The sequence below is a fragment of the Ahaetulla prasina genome, chromosome 8, assembly GCF_028640845.1.
Source record: "Ahaetulla prasina isolate Xishuangbanna chromosome 8, ASM2864084v1, whole genome shotgun sequence".
Taxonomy (NCBI): Eukaryota; Metazoa; Chordata; class Lepidosauria; order Squamata; family Colubridae; genus Ahaetulla; species Ahaetulla prasina.
In genome coordinates this window covers 78,260,347-78,273,087 of record NC_080546.1, presented here as the reverse complement: position 1 = coordinate 78,273,087, position 12,741 = coordinate 78,260,347, and the positions used below count along the sequence as shown (strand labels likewise).

At 41.3% G+C, this 12,741-nt stretch overlaps 1 protein-coding gene across 5 annotated transcripts in view; it reads left to right on the top strand.

Moving 5' to 3' along the window:
* Window positions 1-9,113: 9,113 nt before the first annotated feature.
* Window positions 9,114-12,741, top strand: part of EXOC1 (exocyst complex component 1) — a 45,937-nt gene continuing 42,309 nt past the window's right edge. For 4 of the 5 annotated variants that reach the window (XM_058192828.1, XM_058192827.1, XM_058192826.1 and 1 more), the window contains exon 1: window positions 9,114-9,223. The gene's annotated coding sequence lies outside the window, so the exon portion shown is untranslated. Of the gene's footprint in view, window positions 9,253-12,741 lie in introns of all 5 variants that reach the window. The other variant, XM_058192825.1, reaches the window with a different exon arrangement.

Here is a 12,741-nt window from a genome sequence, read left to right as displayed (position 1 = left end):
GCTGTGTTTGTATGGAGCCAACAAATCTGCTTCTCATTATCTCCAATTATTAGGAAATTACTCTTAAAGTCTGATAAAGGATTTGATCTCAAGATTTAGATAAACAGATTTTTTAAAAAATAAATTTTATTAAAAGTTTAAGATCATTAAAACTAACATAAACTATTACAGAATAAATAAAACAAAGATAAAAGACCGTGCAGAAAGATAAAGAGCTTCATGGTAGTTGTTTGTCCATTTAATCCTAAAAGGAAAAAGCTTTGGTGTTCAATTCTGCATTAGTCTTTAAAATCTTTTGAATTATTTTATTCATCAATTCTTTTTTATCTTTTATCTTCATATATTTTGTTAACATCTTTGTCTTCTGTTTGTTAATCTTGAAGCCTTCCAGTGCCCCAAATTCTTTTAATTTACTTATTAAGGTTCAATTCCCTGTAAAGCACAAGTGTCAAACTCAATCATGTCATGTGATGTATTGTGACGTTTTCAACTTTGCGGAGCTGGGGTGGGTGTGGCCTGCACGTGACGCATCCGGCTTGCGGGCCGCCAGTTTGACACACCTGTTTTGTTCCAAAACAAAAAACAAGTCATCCACTAAACCAGGGGTAGTCAACCTTTCTATACCTACCGCCCACTTTTGTATCTCTGTAAACAGTAAAATTTTCTAACCGCCCACAGTAATGCGCCGTGTATCGTCATCTGCGCATGCCTCTCGTGCATCGTGGATTGGGTTGGGGGGGCGCCAGCTACCAGCTCTGCTTGTCTGTTACAGCTGGGTGGTGTGGGGGGAAATGCGCGAGCTATTCTGGGACGAGGCTCTTTTGTTTGCGGTCGCACTGTAGCGCCATTTAGTTTCACTTATCTAACATGAACTAAATTTATGCGCGAGCAATACAGGTATATATTTTCAGAAATTCAAATTGTCACAGGGAATTTTATGAAAACCTAATGAAAACGTTTTTAAATAATGCTACGAAAATTTTTTTAAAAGTCAATTAATTTTTTAAAAAAGGAAAGTGCTTCAGTATCGGACAAAACCCCTACTGCCCACCACGAAAGCTGGAATGCCCACTAGTGGGCGGTAGGGACCAGGTTGACTACCACTGCACTAAACAGAAGATTCTCACTGCTGTATTATTTACTTGAATATTTATTTCTTGTGTGATCCCTGTTCACAAAAAGTTACGTTACAATATATTCATTATTTGAATATATTTTCACAGAGTCACATCGGTATCTTTGGAATGCATCAATTTGTCAAAACAGGACAAAAATCAGATATATTTTTAAAAATATGTATATAGAGATCTTCAAAATCTAACATTCAAATCTCAAAATATAAGGCAAATAGTTAACACTCTCGATATTTAAAAGACATAAGAATATAGTGGTAATTGTAAGAAAAATTTAAGATATTTTGGAAGCAAAATCAATTAGCCAAATATAAATGCTCACTATTCATTAAAAAAAACTTTATGTAATTTTTATTTTTCACATATTTTTATTTTGTATTGAAAATTATGTTGTTCTATACTTGTTAAATTTCAACTGTTTTCTATTGCACAGGTATCAGACTCACTGTGTCATGTTGCCGTCACACAATCTATTGTGATGTTTTTCCCCTTCGTGGAGCTAGGGTGGGCGTGGCCTATATGTGACTCATCTAGTCTGCGGGCTGCCAAGTTGACACCTCTGCTCTATTGCTTTGTTCTTTATACGTTTACAGCATGTATATTAAAATATAATTGATATAGAATTGGATAATAAATTTAAATTGTTGTGATGATACACTGGTTTGCATATTCAAGGCTCAATAATTCAAATATCTTTTAAGTTATGCAGTTAACAAAATACGTGAAAATATATTTTGAAAAAATATTTTTAATTGACACAGATACATTTCTGTTAACATTTTACGATTATCTTTTTTGTGATGTCATTCATTTAGCTAGAACTGATCCTATACTTAGTTATCCTGTTTGCTGCCATGGTGCAGTTTCAGAATGACTTGAAAAACCATTAAAAAGAGATTTCTATATTAGTTTTGCCACATTTGTGTCAACTCTGTGTTCATTTTGATTTAAATATTCCTTAACTGTCCTGCATTCTTGCACACTAAGGCAATGTACTCTCTCTGCTCCCGTTCAACATTTATATGGGTGAGATCATCCGCCACTATGGACTGAGGTATTATCAATATGCTGATAATACTCAGCTGTATGTCTTGGCCTGTGGTGAGTTAAGCAATGCTGTGCCTCCTCTCTCGCAGTGCCTGGAGGCTGTTAGGGGCTGGATGGGGAGCAACGGGTTGGAACTAAACCCTGGCAACATCGAGTGGCTCTGAGTTTGGGGTTCTTTGGCCCAGTGATAATTGCCACCTTTGGTCTTGGATGGGGTGACAGTACTCCAAACAGACCCTGTGCGTAATCTGGGGGTTCTCCTGGACTCGTGACTCCTGCGCAAAGAGCAAGTGACCGTCATGGCCAGGAGGGCCTTTGCAGAACTGTGGCTTGTACACCAATTATGCCCTTTTCTGGACCAACAATCCCTAGCCACGATCACTCATGCCCTAGTCACTTCCCGTCTTGACTATTGCAATGCGCTATACATGAGGCTGCCCTTGAGCATCTGGAAGCATCTGGAAGCTCCAGCTGGTGCAAAATGCAGTGGCCCGCATGGTTTTGTGCAGACTTCAGTGTACACATCTATTACCTGTCCTGCAGGAGATGCACTGATTACTGATTTTCTTCCGGGTGCAATTCAAGGTGCTGGTTGTCACCTAAGCCCTTCATGGTTTGGGACCAGGTTATCTGAGGGACCATCTCTTGCCGGTCACAACTACCTGACCCACCAGAGCAGGGAGGCAAGGAATGTTGTGGGTCCCATCCCTTAGGGAGATACACCTGGTTGGACCCAGAAGAAGAGCCTTCTCCATTGTGGCTCCCTCTCTCTGGAACATCATCCCACCCAGAGATTAGAATGGTCTGCACTCTAACATTCTCCCGGAGGGCGCCGAAGACCTGGTTCTGCCAGCAGGCCTGGGGAACGCAGAGTGGGATGGAGCCCATTAAATGGATCATGTGATGTCGCCGGGATGGGAGGTTATTTTTTTATATTATAAATTTATAAGATTCTTTTATTAGTTTTATTGTTTTTATATGAGGTTTTTATATTTTTGTAAGCCGCTTTGAGTCGCCATGTGAGGACATGATACAAAAATCGTACGTTGGCGTAGGCTGCTATCACAACTTTGGCAGCAAAGCCAATATGTGCTATTGCTGTACATTACATACACACATACAAAGATACATATTTGTATAACCTTCATATCAATATTGATTCCTGATGATGAACAAGTTCCTGTAGTTTTCTTGACATATTTTGAAGTGGTTTTCTTTGCCTCCTTCCTAAGGCTGAGAGAGAAAGACTGGCCCATCACCCACCCTTCTTTGTGTTGAAGGCAGGATTAGAACTCATAGTATAACAGAATAACAGGGTAGCAGAATAACCAAGTTGGAAGGGACCTTGGAGGTCTTCTAGTCCAACTTCCTGGTCACGCAGAAAACCATATACTATTTCAGACAAATGGTGGTCCAAACTCCTCTTAAAAACTTCTAGTGTTTCAGCATTCACAACTTCTGGAGGCAAGTTATGACACTGATTAATTGTTCTGTCAGGAAGTTTCTCCTTAGTTCTAAGTTGCTTCTCTCCTTGATTAGTTTCCATCAGGGGTGAGATTCAGATATTTTAGCAACCGGTTCTTTACCCAATTGCTGGGTGGGCGTGGCCATGGTGGGCGTGGCCTAGGAGACCTCCTTCACCCTCCCCAGACTCTGGAGGCTGTCCTTGAGCTTCCAGGAGGGTGAAAATGGCCTCCCCCAGGCTCTGGAGGCCCTCCAGAAGCCAGAAACAGACCCATTTTTGGACTTCCAGTATTTCCGATAGGCCTGTTTTTCACCCTCCCCAGGCTCTGGAGGCTTTCTTTGAGCCTCTGGGAGGGCGAACATGGCCTCTCCCGGGCTCCGGAGGCCAGAAAAGGGCCCGTTTTTGGACTTCTGGTACTCCCGTTTTTTGCCTTCCCCAGGCTCCAGGAGGCTTTCCTTGAGCCTATGGGAGGGCAAAAACGGCCTCCCCCGGGCTCCAGAGCCATTTCCAGAGTTCTAGAACTTCCAATAGGCCTGTTTTTTGCCCTCCATGTGGGCCCTGCACTTACCTGGCATCCAAAATGGGCTGTGTAGAGACTCCTGGGGTGGATGGGGTAGGGCAGGGCAGAGTAGGTGGGGTCAGCCAGTCCGTGCAACTACCGGTTTGGCAAACCAGATTAAAATTAACATCCGGTTCACCCGAACTGGTCCGAACCGGCTGAATCCCATCCCTGGTTTCCACCCATTGCTTCTTGTCCTTTGGAGAATAGGTTGACTCCCTCTTTTTTGTAGCAATCCCTTAGATTTTGGAACACTGCTATCAGGTCATACTTAGTCTTTCTTTTCATTAAAGAAATGAATGGGGGGGTCTGGATGGGGAAGAACAGACTTCGACTCAACCCATCCAAGACTGAGTGGCTGTGGATGCCAGCATCCCGGCACAGTCAGCTAGTTCCATCGCTGACTGTGGGGGGCGAGTCGTTGGCCCCTAGGGAGACAGTTCGCAACTTAGGCGTTCTCCTGGATGTACGGTTGTCGCTGGAAGAGCATTTGACGGCCGTCGCCAGGAGAGCTTTTTATCAGGTGCGCCTGATACGCCAGTTGTGTCCCATCCTGGACCGGGATTCGTTATGCACGGTCACTCACGCCCTCGTCACTTCCCGCCTGGACTACTGCAATGCTCTCTACATGGGGCTCCCCTTGAAGAGCACCAGGAGGCTCCAACTGGTCCAGAATGCGGCTGTGCGGGGGATAGAGGGAGCATCTCGTAGCTCCCATATAACACGTCTCCTGCGCAAGCTGCATTGGTTACCGGTGGTCTTCCGGGTGCAATTCAAGGTGTTGGTTCTCACCTTTAAAGCGTTCCATGGCTTGGGACCGGGTTACTTACGGGACCGCCTACTGCCACCAATAGCCTCCCATCGACCTGTGCGCTCCCATAGGGAGGGCCTCCTCAGGGTGCCGTCAGCCAAACAATGCCAACTGGCGGCTCCCAGGGGGAGGGCCTTCTCTGTGGGGGCTCCTGCCCTGTGGAATGAGCTACCTCTGGGGCTACGCCAACTCCCTGACCTCCGGGCCTTTAAGCGTGAGCTTAAGACTTTCTTGTTCCATTGTGCAGGGTTGGCCTAATCGCAATTTTAACATGGGTGGTTTTATTAGGGTTTATTTTATAATTTTATTAGTTTTTAAAATTATTGGGCCAATTTTGAATTAGATTTTTAATAATGTTTTTAATGTTTGTTTCTGTGCGATTTTATCTTGGCTGTAAACCGCCCCGAGTCTTTGGAGAAGGGCGGTATAGAAATGTGATAAATAAACAAATAAATAAATTACACTAGACATACCCTATTCCTCCAATCGTTCTTTATATGTTTTGGCCTCCAGTCCCCTAATTATCTTTGTTGCTCATCTTGCAGTTCCTTGCCTGGTACCTTAACCAGTGAGTACACCAAAGTTGCTCTGATGCGCTCCTGTAACTCATTTTTCAAATTCCTGAGGCTGATAAACTTTCTGTAGAGTAACCCAGTCCATTCTCCACATAAATCAATGTATTTCAAACCTCACAACTTTTAAGCTGTGCGAACATCTTAACATCCTAAAATTCTAGAAATCCTGCTAGCTGAGCATTCAAGTCATTAGCAGCATTGTGGCTGGGAATTCTGGGAGTTGAAGTTCCCGGATCTGAAAATTGCCAAGTTTGAAAAACACTGAAATAAGAATCTCAGGGTTTACACTTTAGTGAAATTTGAAAACCTCTTAAGAAGTGGCGAGACTGAGAAATCGCAAACCTGTTTCATAGCCTGAGGGAATGAGGAACCAGTACATCAGCCTTCTAAAACTAAAATCCTACGGCATCTCCGGACCCCTCCATAATTGGATAACAGCGTTCTTATCAAACAGACAACAAATGGTCAAAATAGGCAGTGCCCTATCAAATCCTGCTTCTGTCAATACCGGTGTCCCCCAAGGCAGTGTTCTAGGACCAACACTCTTCATATTATACATTAACGACCTCTGTGACCATATTATAAGTAATTGTGTTCTCTTCGCCAATGATGTTAAAATATTTAACACTACCAACAATGCGGCTACCCTTCAAAAAGACCTTGACTTTGTGTCGGAATGGTCAAAAATTTGGCAACTCCAAATCTCAATCAGCAAATGCTCTGTTTTACACATTGGAAAAAAGAATCAGAACACTAAATACAAGCTTGATGGACATTACCTTGTAGATGACACTCACCTCGTCAAAGACCTTGGAGTTTTCATATCAAACGATCTAAGTGCCAAAGCCCACTGCAACTACATCGCCAAAAAGGCATTAAGAGTTGCAAATCTAATCTTGCATAGCTTCTTCTCCAGAAAGATTACACTACTAACCAGAGCATACAAAACTTTTGCTAGACCAATTCTCGAATACAGCTCACCTGTCTGGAACCCACACTTCATTTCAGACATTAATACAGTTGAGTGTGTCCAGAAATATTTTACAAGAAGAGTCCTCCACTCCTCTGATCACAACAAAATACCTTATGCCACCAGACTTGAAATCCTGGGTTTAGAAAATTTAGAACTCCGCCGCCTTCGGCATGACCTGAGTATAACTCATAAAATCATCTGCTACAATGTCCTTCCTGTCAAAGACTACTTCAGCTTCAATCGCAACAATACACGAGCACACAATAGATTTAAACTTAATGTGAACCGCTCCAATCTTGATTGTAGAAAATATGACTTCGGTAACAGAGTTGTTAATGCCTGGAATGCACTACCTGACTCTGTGGTCTCCTCCCAAAATCCCCAAAGCTTTAACCAAAGACTATCTACTATTGACCTCACCCCATTCCTAAGAGGTCAGTAAGGGGCGTGCATAAGAGCACCAGCGTGCCTACCGTTCCTGTCCTAATGTTCCCTTTGATTGTATCCAATTCGTATGGTTATTTCATACTTATACTTATATATACTGTTGTGTTTTACAAATAAATAAATAAAAAAAATCAACGTGCCAATAAAGCAAAGTTGGGGAACTAATAGCCCCTTAATAACTTGTAGTCTTCAACTCCCAGAATTCCTGAGCCAGGAGTTGATGTCCACAAGTCTTAAAGTTGCCAAGGTTGGAGACAGGAGTGGATTTCAAAACCCGTTGCTACTGGTTTGCTCATGGGCGCAACATTTTTGCACATGCGCAGAAACTTCCAGGTGGGTGGGCGGAGCCTCCCACTGCCACTGTCACTATCAGTTCACCCGACCCAGGGCGAACCGGTAGCAACCCACCACTGATTGGAGACGCCTGAAATAGAGAACAGAGCTGGAAGGGACATCGGAAGTCTTCTAGTCCAGCCTCCTGCTCAAGCAGGAAAGAATCTATATTATTTTAGATAAGTTACTGTCTACACTCTTTTTAAAAACTTCCAGTGATGGAGCATCCACAACTTCTGGTGGCAAGCTGTTCCACTGGTTATTTGTCCTCTGTGATAGGAAGTTTCTTCTTAATTCCAGGTTGCTTCTCTCTTTGATTAATTTCTAACTATTATTTTTTATCCTGCCCTCTGGTGCTTTGTAGAATAATTTGACCCCTCCTCCTCTTTGTAGCAGCCCCTCAAATACTGGAATACTGCCATCATGTCACCCCTGATTCTTCTTTTCTTTGCCTTGCAATTTAATTTTTGTCTACCATTTTTGAATTGTCTTGCAATTTAATTTTGTCTAACAATTTAGTCTTGCAGTTTAATTAGAATAGCTTGCACCACTTAAATTCTTGAGGGCTGTGTTCAGATTTTGACCCTCAGTGTCCAGAAATAGCACAAAACAGTGGCAAGGAGGAGAAACAGCCAACAATTTATGCAGCTAGAGCCCAGGTAAGGGTTGCTAAAAAATGGACCGCTTTTGAAACAGACAGATTTCAATTCCTAGTGACGGAGTATATGAATCAAACTAATATTGACTATTTGCTTTTATTATGAATTGCTTATGCTACTATATAATTGTTACTGATTAAACCAATATTTGCTGTTTGTTTCTGATCTAATATACTGCTAGAAATCATTTGTTATAAATTGAGCTTTGTTATTGGCTCCTGCTTACTTTTTTATAGAATTTTATTGGCCAAGTGTGATTGGACACACAATGAATTTGTCTTGGTGCATACGCTCTCAGTGTACATAAAAGAAAATATACCTTCATCAATAATATACAATATGTACAATATATTATTGTATACTGTCAGAAATTCTATGCTATGCTGTGCTATGCTGTGCTATGCTGTGCTATTCTATTCTATTCTATTCTATTCTATTCTATTCTATTCTATTCTGCACACCCCCTTTACGGACCCCACCATCACTATGAAGCAGGGGTCTCCAACCTTGGCAGCTTTAAGCCTGGCGGACTTCAAGTCCCAGAATTCCCCAGCCAGCTTTGCTTTGCTTTGCTGGCTGGAGTAATTCTGGGAGTTGAAGTCTGCCAGGCTTAAAGCTGCCAAGGTTGAAGACCCCTTGCTATGAAGCCGTCCAAACCACTTGGGAAACCAGTTATATTATTTTATTTATTTATTTAATTTTGTCATAACAATATACACAAGCATCACACAAAAAGATTATATAATATGTAAACGTATATATGATGAGAAACAAGGAAGTATAAGCATATATATATATAGGGAAAGAAACAATAGGACAGGAACGGTAGGCACGTTTGTGCTCTTATGCACGCCCCTTATTTATGATCCTTTTTTAAAATCCCTTGTTGAACTGCACAAGTCATAAAAGGGCCATGCTTCGCCAATCCTGCAATAAAGGAATCAGAAGAGAGCCCCCATAGGACAGCAAGAGAGCAACGAAAAAGAAGAAAAAAAGGGGGGGGGGAAGAGGACTCAAAACCGTCGCTTAGTAACGCGCCTCTCTACCCTCCCCTCTCGCTTGTCGAAGCCTTCTTCCGGAATGCTTCCGCCTCGGTCACGTGACCGAAGCCGGAAGTTCGGCCGGGATGGAGAAGGCGGGGACTTTAGAGCCTGGGAGCGATTGAGGGTTTCGCGGGAGCGGCGAAGGCTTGCAAGGGAGATCCGTCCGTCCGGGCGCCGGGTAAGAAGGGGAGACGGACGCGGGGAAAAGTAGGTCGGTCGGTCGGTCGGTCACGCGCTGCTTCCGCCGGCGGCGTTTTTCGTCTCTTCTTCTTTAAGGACTGGACGGATCTGGGCTCCAAAACTCCGGGCGGCCGCTTGATGGAGCACGAATCCTATCAAAGGGGGAAAAAAAAAAACCCCGCATGCTCTTTGCTGCCCCCTGGTGGTTGAGAGTTTTGCACCCCCGAGTCTGTCGCTTTGCAGGGTCCTCCTTTCCCTGGGCCGCTGTCAACATCTTTGCTGGCTTTCTCCAAATTTCACCTACACCAGAAGTCTTCAAACTTGGCTGCTTTAAGACTTAATTTTTTTTTTTTTAAAAAATAGTTTTTATTGAGTATTTTACATTTTTAAAACCAAAAACATAATGAAAAAAAAGACAAAAACCGAAAAAAAGAAAAAAAGGAAAGAAGACATACACATACATCAAACATTAAAATACAAAATAAATATAACAACATTATGTAATATATTACATTTTGTGCATCAACAGTTTCCTTGCTATTAAATGCAGTCTTTCTAAATAATCCCTTGTTCTTGTATAACCATATTGAGCATTCTTATATACTATTTTGTTGTATATAGTTACATCCTGTATATTGACATAGTATTTTATCCTTGCCAATATTCAATACTCTTAGATTTCAGTTAGCCGAAGTTTACATTCTGATTGCTCATTTTGATTCCTATTTTCTAGCCGCCCGTAGAATCTGTTCCACACTTTGTAGTAATCCGAATCATCTTTTCCTTTAATTTCCGTGGTCATTTTATCCATTGTAGCACATTCGAGGATTTTTTAAATTACTATTTCTTCCGGTGGTGTGTTAATCTGTTTCCATATTTGCGCCAGAGCAATTCCGGCCGCTGTTAATATGTGAAACGTTATATAGTACAGGCTTTTTTTAGTTTTCTCATCAATCATTCCTAGAAGAAACCCCTCTGGTTTAAAATCAATCTTTTGGAGTGTAATCTCTTCTAACCATCTTCTGATCTTATACCAAAATTGAAGACCTCTGACCTAGAATCTCTCTTCCTGGCCAGTATTCTTCACTGCAAGGGACGAGAAAGGAAAAGCGATCATGGTTGTTGTTTTTCCAAAACTGGAATGTAAAATCGTGGGTCAGTTTTCCTGAGAAACGGTAGTGCCAAATAAGGATACAAATGGGCAACATACACAGCGCTGGATTAAACTCATGATGGATTGTCCAGAGTGGCTGTGGGAGCTGGGCACCATATCAGTTTAATGGATGATGATGATGATGATTAATTGGCCCCAGGTATCCAAATATAAACTGACCGGATGAATTGAATTCACACAATAAAAGGTTCCCCCCATGGTAAACCCAATCAGGTGGACCATATTATGCAAATGCTGCTGCAATTTTATTTATTTATTTATTACATTTTTATGTCGCCCATTTCCCCTACAAAAAGATTTTGCTGTATCTCTCTTTTTTTTAAAAAAATTACAAACCTTTATTGTTAAAACAAAAGTGGGACATAGTGGAACCGTCTTGGCGATATCTCCACCATACAAAATATCAATATGTATAAAATATAGCCTAACTTTCTTATATCTTCAATATGCATTACTACTTACTAATTTTATACACATACTTAACTTCTTTTACATATTTACAGATATATACTATATTACATATATTGCATCTTGATTCTATCTATACCTCTTTGTTCTTATCTATTCTGACTTCCATTCCTTAGGTCTAACCACTGATAAAATTTATTCCAAATCTCATAGTATTTTGTCTCTTCTTTATTTTTCAATTCTAGCATCAGTCTATCACATTCTGCACATTCAAGTACTTTCTTTATTATTTCCCATTCTTTTGATATGTTTTCACTCTTCCATTGTTGGGCATAAACTATTCTTGCTGCTGTTATGATATGCAGTGTTTAATATGTTACCCCTTTACTTAAACCTTCTTTTATAATTCCTAATAGAAATAGTTCTGGTTTGAATTCCACTTTCGGTCCTGTCATTTCTTCTAACCACATTTGGATCTGCTGTATCTTTTATTGACCAAGTGGGGCACTTTAACTACATGGTTTCCTGAAGATACATTGGTATCCAAGGTTTATCTCCTCCTCTTCCTCTTCCTCCTCTTGTATTAAACTTACATGCTGCCTCAGTCTCTATAAATAATCCCTTGCAAAAATTAAATCCTTATTTCTAGATTTTATGCCCAAGGTAGCTCATACAATGTCAGGAGATGTTAGTGTGTTCCCAGACACCCACTTTGGTGACACCTGGCTCTTTCTGTCTTATCTGGCGTTTAAAAAGATTTTTAATTTCAAAACAAAATTGGAAGCTGGCATATTACATAAAGCCTGTAATGTAAAAGTAATCTAAAGCATCAATCTGCAATGCCTTATTTATTTGCAGGAGTGTTTTGGAGCTCAGAAAATTCCCAGTAGAATAATGTAGATGATAGATACATAGATAACATAGAGCATTTCATGTACATTTGAGTAAACTAATGTTTTGTGATGTGCCATGCTCTCTGTGACAGCTCTTTTGAAATAGGCAAGCTGCTCCTGGCAGCTATTTTATGGCTGTGCCCATCACTTGTCTGCCCCTGTTTTTTGGGCCCATTAAATGGAAGTGCTGTAAGACCTGCGTGATTCTTGTTTTAGAATCTTCACATACATTTTGTACTTTCCATTTTTGTTCAGGATAGCAGCATTTCATACTTTAAATCAGTGGTTCTCAACCTTTATAGTGCTGCGACCCCTTTAATACAATTCCCCACGATGTGGCGACCCCAACTGTAAAATTATTATTTTTTTAGGCAGCGATCTCAGCGTGCCTCAGCAGCCGCAGAAGGGGGGGTAAAGCGGCAAACTGTTTTTTTTTAATTTATCGCGCCTGAAGCTGTATTGGCTAGCGATCTGAACTGCTTGCGATTGCCTTGAGGATGGAGGCATTAAAGCGGAGACTCCTCCCCTATTAAGTTTATTGCGCCTGAAGCCAGATTAGGCTAGCGATTGGGAGTGATTGCAGCTGGCTTGAGAGGGAGACATCAGAGCAAAGATTTCTCTCTTTTTTAATTCATCGCGCCTGAAGCCGAATTCGCGATTCTTCGACTCGCAAGTATACTTCCCATATTTCCGATGGTCTTAGGCGACCCCTGGCAAATCGTCATTTGACCCCCAACGGGGTCGCGACCCACAGGTTGAGAACCGCTGCTTTAAATGCTCACACAACTCTTTAGTAATTTAGTGACTGATTTAGTTCTGATTGTTCTGTTAGTTAAATGGCCTGTGATAGGTGTGCGTTTCATATAATTCGTATTTACTATTGCAGTTATGTCAAACATATTTTGATTCATTGACTTTAAATGCATCCTTGCCTAAAATTACTGTCAAAATGCCATTATGAGCGAGTGTGAAAATAGAAAACATCATTTGTTACGACAAGCTTATTTTTAAAATGCATTTCATCTCAAAGAATAAATATGA